Below are 13,769 nucleotides of genomic sequence, written 5' to 3' on the forward strand. Positions count from 1 at the left end.
CATTGAGATAAGAAAAGCATATTGATATCTTTCAGCTTAATACATCTTTGTATGCTATTTGAATACTTCAGAATTAGGTGTTGGTATTCTTTCTGTTTTTATACTTATGCCTTCCAGAGGTTGTGATCTATCTGTTTGGAAATGAAATATGGCAAAATACGGAACATTTTATTGTGATATAGGTATAAATTAAAAATTCAGATGAATAATGATGTCAGTAATTCAAATAATTCAAAGATAAGAAACATGATGCCTACTTTATTTACTTGGAAATCTTCATCTCCAGGTTCCTTTTACTTTGATTAGTTCCACAAGGTTAAGAGATTTCTGTCTTTCATGGCCATATCCCAAGCATTTAGCCCACTACCTGGTATGTAGTAGATGATCAGACTATATGTTGATTGAATGAATGAATGAATGAATGAATATGAGATGAATATCAGGTGAGAGCTTTGTTTAACAGTCAAGAGGAAATTGATTTGACTTAGGGGAGGCAATGACAGGGACCTTACTTTTGGCCCATTTGTAGAATATAGGCTTTTAGAGTCAATATCCCAGAGAACTATTTAATGTTACTATTTCTACAGATAATTTGAAATTCCATTTTTGCTCCACAGTGTGGAACCTACAGCAAGATAACTCTTTGGTGAAAAAATTATCCTGTTGATGTTAGGATGATGAATACTGAGCTGGGAAGATCATCAGTTCGTTCCCATGGAAGCGAGGGGCCAATGATTGGTGGTTGACATCCTCTGGCAGAAATAATTTGATGTATTTCCATGGAGACCATGTTGTCCAGTGGCTATGGATGGTCACCCAGAGACTGAGAGTTCATGTAAGGATTCTGGCTCATCTGTAAGGTGAAGATAATGGTTCCTATTTTGTAGTTGTTTGCAGAATATTAGCAAATAATGGATGTAAAGTATTTAGAAAATTGCTTGGTACTTTTTCAATAAGGAATTTCAAACTATGGCCAGATTGTATTATTAGAAAGTGAAGCTTAACTAGCTTGAGAGTTCAAAGTCACTTTTCCATATTAAAATTTCCCCAACTTCCAAGCAGAATGGATTGCGTCCTTCTTAAAACATCTAAAAGGGAACTTCAAAACGTTCATGGAAAGATTGAGTTAAAAGATACTTATTTTGGTGTAATATTTTTTAATGTGTATTATCTTTTAATTCTATTTTCCATGCAGTTTTTGTTATATTTATTTACTTGAAAGACAGTGGCACATAAAGGAAGGAAGGGATGGAGGGAAAGGAGAGAGAGAAAGAGAGAGAGAGAGAGAGACAGACAGACACTGACATCTTCCATCCTCTGGTTCAGTCTCCTGTGATTGCAGTAGCAAGGCTCAGAAGGTCATAGCCAGGAGCCAGGAACCCCATTAGTGTTCCACATGTGTGTGGCAGGAACCTAAGGACTTGGGCCATAATATGCTGCCTCCAAGGAACATTTGCAGGAAGCTGGATAAGAAGTGTGACATAGCAAGGATTTGAACCAGGTACTCTGATATGGGGTGTGGACATCCCTAAATGGCAGCTTAATATACTATACCAAAACACCAGCCCCTAGTACAAACATTTTTTGAAACTCCTGCATAGTTTTTTCATTATGCGTCTTTTCTACAAGTATTTTGGAGACTCATTGTATGTATGGATTTCAAAATATTTTTGTACCAAAAATAAGCTTATCTTTTAATTCTATTTTGAATGAAATTTTAGAAGTACCCTCATATAGAGTATTTTACATCATGCACATCACTCCCCACCTCTCAGAGATCCCTGTAAAGCAAGGTCTGCCTGCATGGTGGGCTTCTTATAAAAATGTCTGTCCCTTCTACTTGAATAGCAAAAATCTCTTCAATGAAATTATTGTATTTTTTGGGACCATGACAGAGTACACAGATGCCTTTAATGATGAATTTCCCTATTCAAACTACGCATCTTTTATTTTTGTTCAGCTGTTTCAAAGAGAAATAATTTGGTTACACTGATTATTTTGACTGTATCAGTTTTTTAACCTCAGCACTATTGACATTTTGGGTTAGATAATTCTGTGTAGTATGAACCTGGCTTGAGCAGTATAGGAAGTGTAGCAGCATCCCTGACTTCTGTCACTAGCCATCAGTAGCATCTGCATTCCCCACAATTGTAACAATAAAAAAGTCTCTGGACATTTTCACATGTTTCCTGGAGCACAAAATCATCTCCAGTTGAGAACCACTGAGATGAAATACTTGCAACTCTTCACTATATTTTATAATAAATCTCTAGAATATGCTATGAAATAAGATCATGAGGTCTTTCTGAGGTCATTAAAAATGTGGTAATTCTCTGTTCTGGAAGTTTCAGAGACTTGGATCAGAATACCTTTGAGAGTACTTTTCCATTTTTCAATTGAAGATACACTTGAAGGCCCACATACCTCTGTGGGGAAGACTTATCTTCCCTTTATGTGTAAATACTTAGCATACAATCTGCATATTTGCCCTTCTGTGATCAATTATGTGGGCATTTTAGTAAAACTTACTAGGGAATTACCACAAATCCTACCTCTTTTAACACTTCTTTGCTAAGTTTATCAGTTTCTAATTTGCCAAGGTTTCCTTATCTATTCCAACTGTACAAAGCATCTTGAGTCATTTTCTAGGTCTATTGAGTAGAGTCGGACAGGAGGTTTACAGTGACTGGAGCCATAAATGCATCTCCAAGCCTCTTTGCACAACACCTGGTACTTTCAGTATATCCTAGCATGACTGCTACAGCAGACTCCCAGCACCCACTCCAACTCTCTCTAGCTGCCCCACCCCACAGACAATCAGAGCATTGTGCAGAGCAATCCCAAAGCTGTTCAAAGAGCATAGCCCAGGGCCCAAAGATTGCTGTTTATTTGTGGCACTAGACCAAGAATTATATGGCAGTAGCTTTATGGATATGCTTAGGAAAAACTTGTACCAACAGTACCTGAGGCCCTTATCCAAGTCTTCTACTGCCACTGAAAACAGTGTATTTGAGGAGTGTGGACGTGTTCTGGGAAAACATGAGTTAGGAATGCACCCATGCTCACAGTTGCCTCTGGGCCTATTGGCATATCTGATGTTTCTGGTATACATCCCTATACATGTGAAGGAAAGTCAAGGTTGTGCATACTTTGTAAGGTACCTTCTGGGTTTATTGTTCAGGTGGATATAGTTGTCGGAGCATATGAGGAAGCTCTAAGAAGGTTCTAAAAGAACAAAGAACCTCTTGTCTCCTCAAAGTGCCCCTTAGCTCCCTCTAAAACTAGTTTGAATGAAGATTCCTTTCAACTGTTGTACCTCAATTACCAATGTGATCAAATTAAAAAATCACACTTAATCAATGAGGTGCAGAAAGATAAAATTCAGAACATTCACAAATTTGTAAAAGTTGATGAATGCAATTAACAAAGATGATTGGCTGAAGGAGGGGCCAATTATAAAATAATTAATAATCTTTTTAAAAACCTATGACTTTGACTTATGCACAGAGAATGTAGAATTGTTAAAAAAGGTTTAGAAAGAACTCACAAGGAAGGGCTCCAAATTATTTAAGTGTTCTTTAAGTGCTAAGTTTATGTAAAGCTTGGAAAAAAATTATTTTGCACATAATGACTTGTGTTGGTGCAATGTTTTTATTGACTATTATTGTAAGCTATGACTTGTAATTTTTGTTTCCTTTGATAGTTAATGAATATATTTTAAAAAGCATTTTTTTTTTTGCTATTTTATAGCCAGGGTACCAACTGCAATAACTGAAATTTGTAAGACTGTACACCATAGCTCTTCCAACATGATTCCAACAGTTATACACCAATAAATAACAGTGATTTCAAGGATGATTAATCATAATCATTATAAAGCACTTTGGCCAAGCCAGCATCTGTTTCCATGGTTACGGCAGCTGGCCATCATGGTTTTGTAATTTATATGTTTTAGTTATTGTTCCCAGATGACTATGAGGGCCATTCTACACAATCTGACCTTTTAACTTTAGGCCTCAATGGGCTCTAAAGTGGTTTACATGCAGCCTGGAGTTCTTTTGAGAAGTTTTTGTTGAAAAATGGTGGATGTCTGAGGAAATGAAGCAGGATTTCAAAGGTCTTCTCATCGTTGCCTCATTGAAGAGGCAAAGTCAAAAAAAGTACATTGGTGATCATGTCAAGAAGCAGAGAGATACATGTTACTCTAAAATTGAGTGAGAAGCAGGTCCACACCCAGTTTCCTTACTCTAAGGTCAGGGCTCATCTTTTCTCCTATTGTTTTAGACAAACATGCTTTATTCAACTTTTTATTAAATGGCTGTATAATGGAACTTATTAGGGTATTTCAAAAATTTTGTGGATAGCAGAACTAAAAGATAAGTTTATTTTGTGCAAAAAAGTTGAAATATGTGCATATAAGAAATTCATGGAAAATGTGTATTATAAATGAACTATGCATGTATTTCAAAATTTTTGTGGGTAGAGGAAGTGGGAGAGGGGAGGGTTGCGGGTGGGAGGGAAGTTATTGGGGGGGGGAAGCCATAATAATCCATAAGCTGTACTTTGGAAATTTATATTCATTAAATAAAAGTTAAAAAAATTGTGCCCAAATAAACTTATCTTTTAATTGTATTTCTATGCAATTTTAAATGTACACTTATAATATGTACAAAGATCTCTTCTCAGTACTGGTAGGTTCATGGCAAGTCACAGGGAAGTCAAAACCTGTCCTGGTTTCTGCTTGTTTGTCTCAGAAAGAGGCCATTGGGAGAGGCTCACATTAAGCAAACAATCACTCTGGCCAGTGGACAGTTAAGATGAGAATTGTGTTAAGATGAAGTTAAGATGACAGTTGTGATGAGAATTGAGTAGGAGAGATGTACCCTGAAGGCCAATACTGCCATGTGATCTAGTTCCAGAGGAAAGGACATACTTCTCTGAGGCATTGTCACCTGAGTTGAGATCTAAAGAAGGCACTATCTCTATGAAGATCAAAGAAATAGCATGTCAGGGACCAGCGTATTACAGGAGTATAGACATCTGGAACAAGATGACCTAAAACTTAACTGTGCAGAACCTGTGTAGCACATACTGAAAAATCCTGTCTCTATTCTACTTAAAGCAAAGGCTTACTTACAGTAGCCTATCTTGATTTGGTTGTACCAGAATCAGAAGAAGCAGGTGGGGACTAGTGGTTGGAGCCTCTCTAACTTGGAAGGTAGACGTATGTTTGATCCCTTGCACCTTTAAACACCCTTCTGTAGCGTGTTTCACTCATTTCTTCTGTGAAGACCTGATGCTGAGGATGGTAGCAAAGTCCTGAGGTCTTGCCCATGTGGTTTCATGTGCTGCATGCCCAGCATTCCAGGATTCAGGTCTCCATTCAGAGCAGGGAGGTCAGGCAGTGGTATAATGTTATCGGCTGGGGTGGAAGGAGGTTCGGGGGGAAAAGGGGTGATGGTGGAAAGAATAGACATAGTATAGGACTTTTGCTTTCCATATATAGGACTTTTTAAAATTTATTTCATTTGAAAAGCAGAGTTACATTGAGGGAGGGAGGGAAGGAGAAAGAGAGAGAGGGAGAGAGAAAGGGAGGGAGAGAGAGATATATCATTCTTTGGTTCAATCCCCAAATGGCTGCAATACCTAGGGGCTGTGCCAGGCTGTAACTCCATCTGGGTTTTGCCATTGGGTGCAGGGGCCCTAGGACTTTAGCCATCCTCCACTGCCTTCCCAGGGGCATTAGTAGGGAGCTGGATGGGAAATTGAACAACCAGGACTCAAACCAGCATCCATATGTGATGCTAGTGTTGCAGGTGGCTCCTTAACTAACTGCACAACAGTGTATTTGTCTCCCACATACTTGATATGAAGTAGCCTCATATGAAGTACATCTACTTGCATTAGTTTTTATGCTGTGTGTAAGAGAACCATATACCCAGAAGCTAAAACAATACACATTTGTTATTTCACAGTGCATCTGTTTCAGGAATCTGCATTTGGCTTGGTTGTATTTTCTGTAAGGCTTCCATCAAGATATTGGCCAAGGCTTCATTCTCATCTTAAGGCTCAACTAGAGAAAGGCTCACTTCTTTTTTTTAATAGACAACATTTATTTAATAAATATAAATTTCAAAAGTACAACTTTTGTATTATAGCAGTTCTTCCCCACATAACTACCCTCCCACCCGCAAACCATCCTATCTCCTACTCTCTCTCCCATTCCATTCTTCATTCAGATTCATTTTTAATTATCTTTATATACAGAAGATCAGCTCTATACTGAGTAAAGATTTAATAGTTTGTACCCACACAGAAACACAAAGTATAAAGTACTGTTTGAAGATTAGTTTTAGCATTAATTCTCATAGTACAACTCATTGAGGATAGAGGTCCTACATGGGGAGCAAATGCACAGTAACTCTGGTTGTTGATTTAACAACTGACACTCTTATTTATGATGTCAGTGATCACCCAAGGCTCTTGTCATGACTGCCAAGGCTATGGAAGCCTCTTGAGTTCACAAACTCCAACCTTATTTAGACAAGGCCATAATCAAAGTGGAAATTCTCTCCTCCCTTCAGAGAAAGATAACTCCTTTTTTGATGGCCTCTTCTTTCCACTGAGATCTCACAGAGATATTTCATTTAGGTCAATTTTTTTTTGCCACAGTATCTTGGCTTTCCATGCCTGAGAAACTGTCATGGGCTTTTTAGCTATATCTGAATTCTTTAAGGGCTGATTCTGAGGTCAGAGTGCTGTGTAGGGCATTTATCATTCTATGAGTCTGCTATGTGGCCTGCTTCCCATGTTGCATAATTCTCTCCTTTTAAATTCTATCCATTATTATTTGCAGACACTGGTCTAATTTATGTAATCCCTTTGACACTTAATCCTACTTTACGATCAGTTATGAACTTAAACTGATCAATTTAACTTGTAAGATGGCATTGGTGCCTGCCACATAATGGGATTTGGAGTCCCATGGCAAGTTTTACTTTTACCCATAGGGTAAGTCCGAGTGAGTGTGTTCCAAACTGTACATCTCCTCCCTCTCTTAGTCCCACTCTTATTTTTAGCAGGGATCCATTTTCAATTGGATTTAAACACGTAAGAATAATTGTGTGTTAAGTGAAGAGTTCAACCAATAGTATTAAGTAGAAAAGAAAATACTAAAAGGAATAAAATAGTAAGCTGTTCCTTGACAGGACAAGGGCTGATCAAGTCATTGCTTCTCATAGAATCATTTTCAATTCTACAGGTTTCCTTTTAGGTGCCCAGTTAGTTGTAAGCGATCAGGGAGAACATATGATATTTGTCCCTTTGGGACTGGCTTATTTCACTCTGCATGATGTTTCCAAATTCCTCCATTTTGTTGCAAATGACTGGATTCCATTTTTTACTGCTGTATAGTATTCTATAGAGTACATATCCCATCATTTCTTTATCCACTCTTCTGTTGATGAGTGTTTAGGTAGATTCCATGTCTTAGCTATTGTGAATTGAGCTGCAATAAACATTGAGGTGCAGACAGCTCCTTTATTTGCCAATTTAATTTCTCTTGCATAGATTCCAGGAGTGGGATGGCTGGGTGGTGTAGTAGGTCTATATTCAGGTTTCTGAGGAATCGTCAAACTGTCTTCCGTAGTGGCTTTACCAGTTTGCATTCCCACCAACGTGGATTAGTGAGGAAAGGCTCACTTTCATGCTAACTTGAGTGGTTGACATAATTCACTCTCCTGTGGCTTTGAGATTACAGCTACTTGTTTTTTCAAATAATTTGGCAAAAAAATGGGGTTCTATACAATGTAATCATAGGAGTGATAACCCATCACGGTAGGCATGTTTTATTGAGCTTAGATGATCTTTTCCATATTCAAAGAGCTGATGATTCATGGCTATGAATATCAAGAAGTATGAATCAGGTAGCCAATCTTCCTGCCATGCTGTCCATTTCCTCACTTTACAGACATATACACAAGTAATGCCTCTGTGAAGCTTGGTTTCCTTTAGTGATCTTCCTGACTCATTTTGCTAGCGAGCCTCCTGAACACAATTTGGTTGCCACATAAAAAGAGTGTGAAAGCTCAAGAGCTAGTGAAAATCCACTGGTGCAATACATTCTGAAGATATCATTTTTCTACTTCACTTTCAGACTTGTCATGCTGTTCTGAGGTGTTACCCCTCCTATGGGGAACCTTGCATTTTCATTCTGGCTAATGCTGCTTCCCTTATTAGGTAAAGCTACAACTTACTCTGGTTCCTCTACTGAGGCAGATAGCCTTGATCTATTTGATTTTACTTGGGTACCAACTATCTGTAGCACCTCTCCATGCAATCACCTGCCTTCTGTTGGCCAACCAGGCAAACTGTTATCCTCAGCAGTGGTACGACTTTAGGGTCTGTCATAAGCAAATGAGGGCAGAAAAACCTAGTGTCACATCATGCAACAATATATTTTTGCCTTTTCCAGAATGTCATGTAAAGGGAACCACATAGCATAGATCTTTCAGAGTATAGATTTCCTTGCCCCACTTACCACAGTACCCTTCTGATGCATTCAAATTGTCACATTTATTTATTTATTTATTTTAAACTTTAAAAATTTTTATTAATATAAAGAGAATAGATTTTAGTATTTCATAGGTACAGTTCTAAGAAGATAACTTACTTCCCTCCTTCCCTTTGTCCCTTTCTCAGTCCCTCTTCTTCCTTCCTTTCTTTTTTCCTTTAATTTTTGCAAAGACATAATTTCAGTAGACTCTACAATCACAGACTTAATTCACCACAAACCATAATACTCAACAAGTGAAAAGTAGGAAGACCACAGTTCCACAGGAGTATAAACAAGGGCTAAAAAACAGCAATCATGGGGCCGGCGCCGTGGCTTACTTGGTTAATCCTCTGCCCGAGGCGCCAGCATCCAATATGGGCACTGGGTTCTAGTCCCGGTTACTCCTCTTCTAGTCCAGCTCTCTGCTGTTGCCTGGGAGAGCAGTGGAGGATGGCCCAAGTGCTTGGGCTCCTGCACCCGCATGGGAGACTGGGAGGAAGCACCTGGCTCCTGGATTTGGATCTGCACAGCTCTGGCAGTGGTGGTCATTTGGGGGATGAACCAACAGAAGGAAGACCTTTCTCTCTCTCTCTCTCTCTCTCTCTCTCTCTAATTCTTCCTTTCAAATAAATAAATAATAATAAAAAACTAAACAGTTGGCGTGTTTCCAGTTTGGAGCAGTTGCCAGTATTGATACACATAGTTCTACACACATTTTTTTGGGTAAGCATGAGTGTATTTCTTTTGGATAAAAATAGTTGGGAAATGACTACTATCAAAATGATTTTTTTGGAAGTCAATAAATGTGTTACCATATACTAGAATTCTCCTGGCATGTTAAGGAGATGAGATTTTGAGCAGTGGAGTAAGAGATGGCTAAAATCCCAAGGTGATGTTGGCACATGCCTTTCCAAATCTTAATCCAGCCATTTCCTTATGATTCTGTAATGTATACTACTGGGAAAAAAGTAACTTGTAGAATTCTTTGGGTTACATTAAATGCCCACCCCCCCACCCCCCCCATAGCAGAACTAGGTCAAAGAATAGAGTTAATTGCTCATGATTTAATCTTTGACTAGACAGATCAAGTTCAAGGCCATATTCCTCTTCTACAGTGCTGTGCATGGACTTGTGGGTTTATTACCTCTCTTTCCCTGGTGATGACCCCTCTGGAATGACACACACACCATCTTTTGTTCTCCATCAGTGAAGACTGCTCACTAAGTATGCTGAGGGTATCTGCAAAAGCCTTCTATTGGCTACAATCGCCTCATTCTCTGTTTTTATTATAATATGGAATTCTTCCACCAAAGTCATTGATATAATAAAGCTCTACTGCTTCTCTCCATGTGATGTTTGTCACAGATGTGCATACAACATACAGTTCCTTTAATGCTATGCACTTTTCCTGGCTCCATGCTTTTCCAGAAGGAGTCCCTTCTCTGTGCTGTTCTGCTTTCTGTTTCTCCCCCACAATGGATGAATTCTCTTCCTCTGTAAAGCATTGCTTTTGCATTCTGGGCATACTGTTGGACACATTCATCACAGTAATTTATGCAAACTATAAGTAAATTTTCATGGATTTTCTCTTTCCACATCTCTTCTTTGGTGTAACCTTTGTTTTCTTATTTTTTAAAAATTTTTTGACAGGCAGAGTGGACAGTGAGAGAGAGAGAGTGAGAGAGACAGAGAGAAACAGAGAGAAAGGTCTTCCTTTGCCATTGGTTCACCCTCCAATGGCCGCCGCAGCCGGCGTGCTGTGGCACCACGGTGATCAGGAGCCAGGTGCTTCTCCTGGTCTCCCATGCGGGTGCAGGGCCCAAGCACTTGGGCCATCCTCCACTGCACTCTCTGCCATAGCAGAGAGCTGGACTGGAAAAGGAGCAACCAGGACAGAATCTGGTGCCCAGGCCGGGACTAGAACCTGGGGTGGCGGCACCACAGGCAGAGGATTAGCCTATTGAGCCGCGGTACCAGCCGAACCAAGTCTGGTTCAAACTGTTACTTCTGTGAGGCATGATGGTGCCGTACTGCTGTAAACAGACAGTTTCTGGTTTTCAAAATGGACACAGGCTACTCTGCGTTCTGTCACTTCACACAGTGGGAAAGCTTTTAGCTTCATATTATTTTGTAGGCCTGGACAGTTTGCTAGACATGATATATCATGATGGACTTTGTGGAAGCTGATGACCTCACTCAGGCACCTCTCCGAACCTGTGAGCGGCAAGATGCAGTCCTATTATGACAAGTTCCTGCTGAGACAGGGTGTCTGACGCCACTGTCATTGCTTTTTAGCCAAGTCCACCTCCCCAACATGTCACAGAGGGGAGAGTTTCACTCAGGCTTCCTTACTAGTAATCTAGAGGATGCAAATGGAAACAGCAATTAGTCATAATTTTCACCCATCAGAGTGGCAAAAAATGAAAGACTGAAATAACAAGTGAGGCATAAACAGTATGGCCACTTTGGAGAGCAATTTGGCAGTTTCAAAGAAAAACTTAAAAAGTACACATACGTTCATTTCTAAATCTATTTCTCAAAGAAATTCTTCTTTTAAAAATAGTTTGAATTTTAATTTTTAATATTTTCAATTGCTAAATAAACTTTTTTAAAAAAGGGTTATTTATTTATTTGAAATTCAGAGTTACACAGAGAGAGAAAGAGAGGCAGAGAGAGGTCTTCCATCTGCTGGTTTACTCCCTAATTGACCACAGTGGCTGGAGTTGCACCGATCTGAAGCCAGGAGCCAGGAACTTCCTCTGGGTCTCCTACGTAGGCACAGGGGTCCAAGGAGACTTGGTCCATCTTCTACTGATTTCCCAGGCCATAGCAAAGTGTTGGATAGGAAGTGGGGCAGCTGGGACTTGAACTGGCGGCCATATGGGATACTGATAACTGCAGGCAGCGGTTTTACCCTCTATGCCACAGTGCTGGCCCCTAAATAAACTCAGAGACATGCACAAAACTGCTTCTCATCCAGTGTTGCTTGTGAAAGTAAAATATTTGAATCGGCTAAGTGAAGAATGTAATGGAATATCCTAAAAGAATAGGTATCATGGAGTTTTCTCATGCAAGGGAGCACAACCCAGTGCTGAAAAGGAGTGAATAGGGTCTATACAAACAGATAGGTCTCAAAAACATAACATGAATGAAAATATTACCGAACAATATGATTTCATGATGCTATTTATTTAAATGTGAAGAGCAACACAAAATAATAGGGTATATTATTTATAGATAGAGAGTGGAGCATATGTATCATATGGATTAAAGATGGATTAAAACATTAATAGTACTCGCAAGGGTTGCTTCTGAGATAAAGAAAGCAGAGTGGCTTAGGGAATAAGCTCCTAAGAGGACTTTAATTTGCTTTATAATGTTTATTTTTAAAAAATAAATAGAAGTTTAAAATTGTTAACACATGGGCAGGTATTTAGTGCAGAGTGTAATATGCTGCTTGGGATGTCTGCATTGCATATGGGTATACTTGGGTTCAAACCCAGTTCTGCTCCTCTTACAGCTTTCTGCCAATGTGTGCTCTGGGAGGCTAAAATATGGGGGTCCTTGCCACCCTTTGGGAGACATGGATTGAATTCCTGGTTCCTGGCTTCAGACTGGCTCAGCCTCAGCTGTTGCAGGTATTTGGGGAGGAAACCGGAAAATGAAAGATTTCTTTCTGTTTCTGTGACTCGATTAATGGATTTAAAAAAATTAAAGATGTTAACATATGATCAAGTGTGTATATAGGAACCAGGAACAACTTTTTCATTTTATTCATTTTTTTGTTTAAGTTTTCAGGACTGGCGTTGTAGCACAGTGGGTTATATGGCCACTTGTGACACTGGCATTCCATGTTGGAGTGCCATTTTGAATCTTGGCTGTTCCACTTCCCTAATCCGGATCCCTGTTAATGGGAAGGCATCAGAAAAGGGCCCAAGTAGTTGGGGCCCTACCACTCATATGGGAGAACCAGATAGGGTTTTTTTCTCCTGGCTTCTGTCTGGACCAGCCCCAACTCTTGTGGCTATTTGGGGAGTGAACCAGTGGTTGGAAGATTCCCCCCTGCCTCCCCATCCCACCCTCTCCCTGTGTCCTTTACTTCCTTCCTCATTCCAACTCTTTCTCTCTGCCTTTCAAACAAATATATACACAAAACTTAAAAAAATTAAAATTTCTCAAAAATATCATTAATGGCTTAAGTCACCATTAGTTACCAACAGGAAAAATTTGAAACATTGTTCATCAAGGCTTCCTGTATGGAGTTTGATAATGGTTAGCCTCAGCAGAAAAGGAAAAGCAGAAAAGCTTCCACAGAATTTGAGATAAAGCACCGACAGGTTTATGATGAAGGCTATAAATGCATAACAACATCCAGAAATGACCCTTTTCATACACATTCAAAAAAATTTGGAACAATAGTATGTTTTAAAATAATACATCCAAAGTAGGTTTTAAATAAAACTTGATAAATTGGATATGCATGGTAATCGTAGCTAATTGCATTTTAAATGGGATTATTCTTTGGTGTGGATGAAAAGGTAGTTGGAAAGCAGAAAATGAATTTTTTTTTACATTAGGTCCAAATATCAGAATGGTCCCAATTGTGACAGAAATTGCCTTTTGAAGTTTCTCAGCTGTTCAGATATGTGGAGAAAAGCACTTAGTGAGTGAGAGGGGACCAAGTACACTTATAATTTTGAAAGCAACAAAAAGATTTGCAGAAGTAAACATTTCCAGTCAATAATGTTCAGAAAATCAGACCCCTTGCTGCTTTGATCGCCGTAGTAAAAAACAAAAAATATCCAAAGACACTGCTGGAAGTCTTCTTTGATTTTCTTTACACTGAAATGGTTGAGATAGTTAAAATATCGTGTGATGATAGATTTTTGTATCTTAAGAAACCTGTTATTGTGAAGCATAATTAAAGCTAAATTTTATTAGTAAATTATTACAAGAATTATTATTAGTCTTAATTCTATGTGTGATGCAGTATGCAGTGTATATGACAGGTGCAGAATCAACATTTGCTCTACAATAAGGTGTTAAACAAACACTTTCCTATATAGGAAACTGGATTAGCTTCTTACTCATTTTCCAACTATGATTCTCTCCAGCTCCAATCCAACCCACATTTGAATTCCAGATAAAATCTATTAAGGAATCGCTGATGCTATCACTCCTTTTCTGGGAAAGATTCAAGGATATCTCACTCCCA

The 13,769-nt window shown here is 39.0% G+C and overlaps 1 long non-coding RNA gene across 7 annotated transcripts in view; it reads left to right on the top strand.

Moving 5' to 3' along the window:
• Positions 1 to 13,769, top strand: part of LOC103347702 (uncharacterized) — a 465,331-nt gene that overhangs the window by 120,500 nt on the left and 331,062 nt on the right. For 4 of the 7 annotated variants that reach the window (XR_016230483.1, XR_016230485.1, XR_016230482.1 and 1 more), the window contains exon 2: positions 12,075 to 12,192. The exons of 1 other annotated variant lie outside the window; for it this stretch is intronic. This is a non-coding gene — a long non-coding RNA (uncharacterized LOC103347702). Of the gene's footprint in view, positions 1 to 617; positions 861 to 12,074; positions 12,193 to 13,769 lie in introns of all 7 variants that reach the window. 2 more of the 7 variants (XR_016230488.1, XR_016230487.1) reach the window with 2 other exon arrangements.

Source organism: Oryctolagus cuniculus, chromosome 2, assembly GCF_051225735.1.
Source record: "Oryctolagus cuniculus isolate XC-2025 breed Fujian yellow rabbit chromosome 2, ASM5122573v1, whole genome shotgun sequence".
Classification (NCBI taxonomy): domain Eukaryota; kingdom Metazoa; phylum Chordata; class Mammalia; order Lagomorpha; family Leporidae; genus Oryctolagus; species Oryctolagus cuniculus.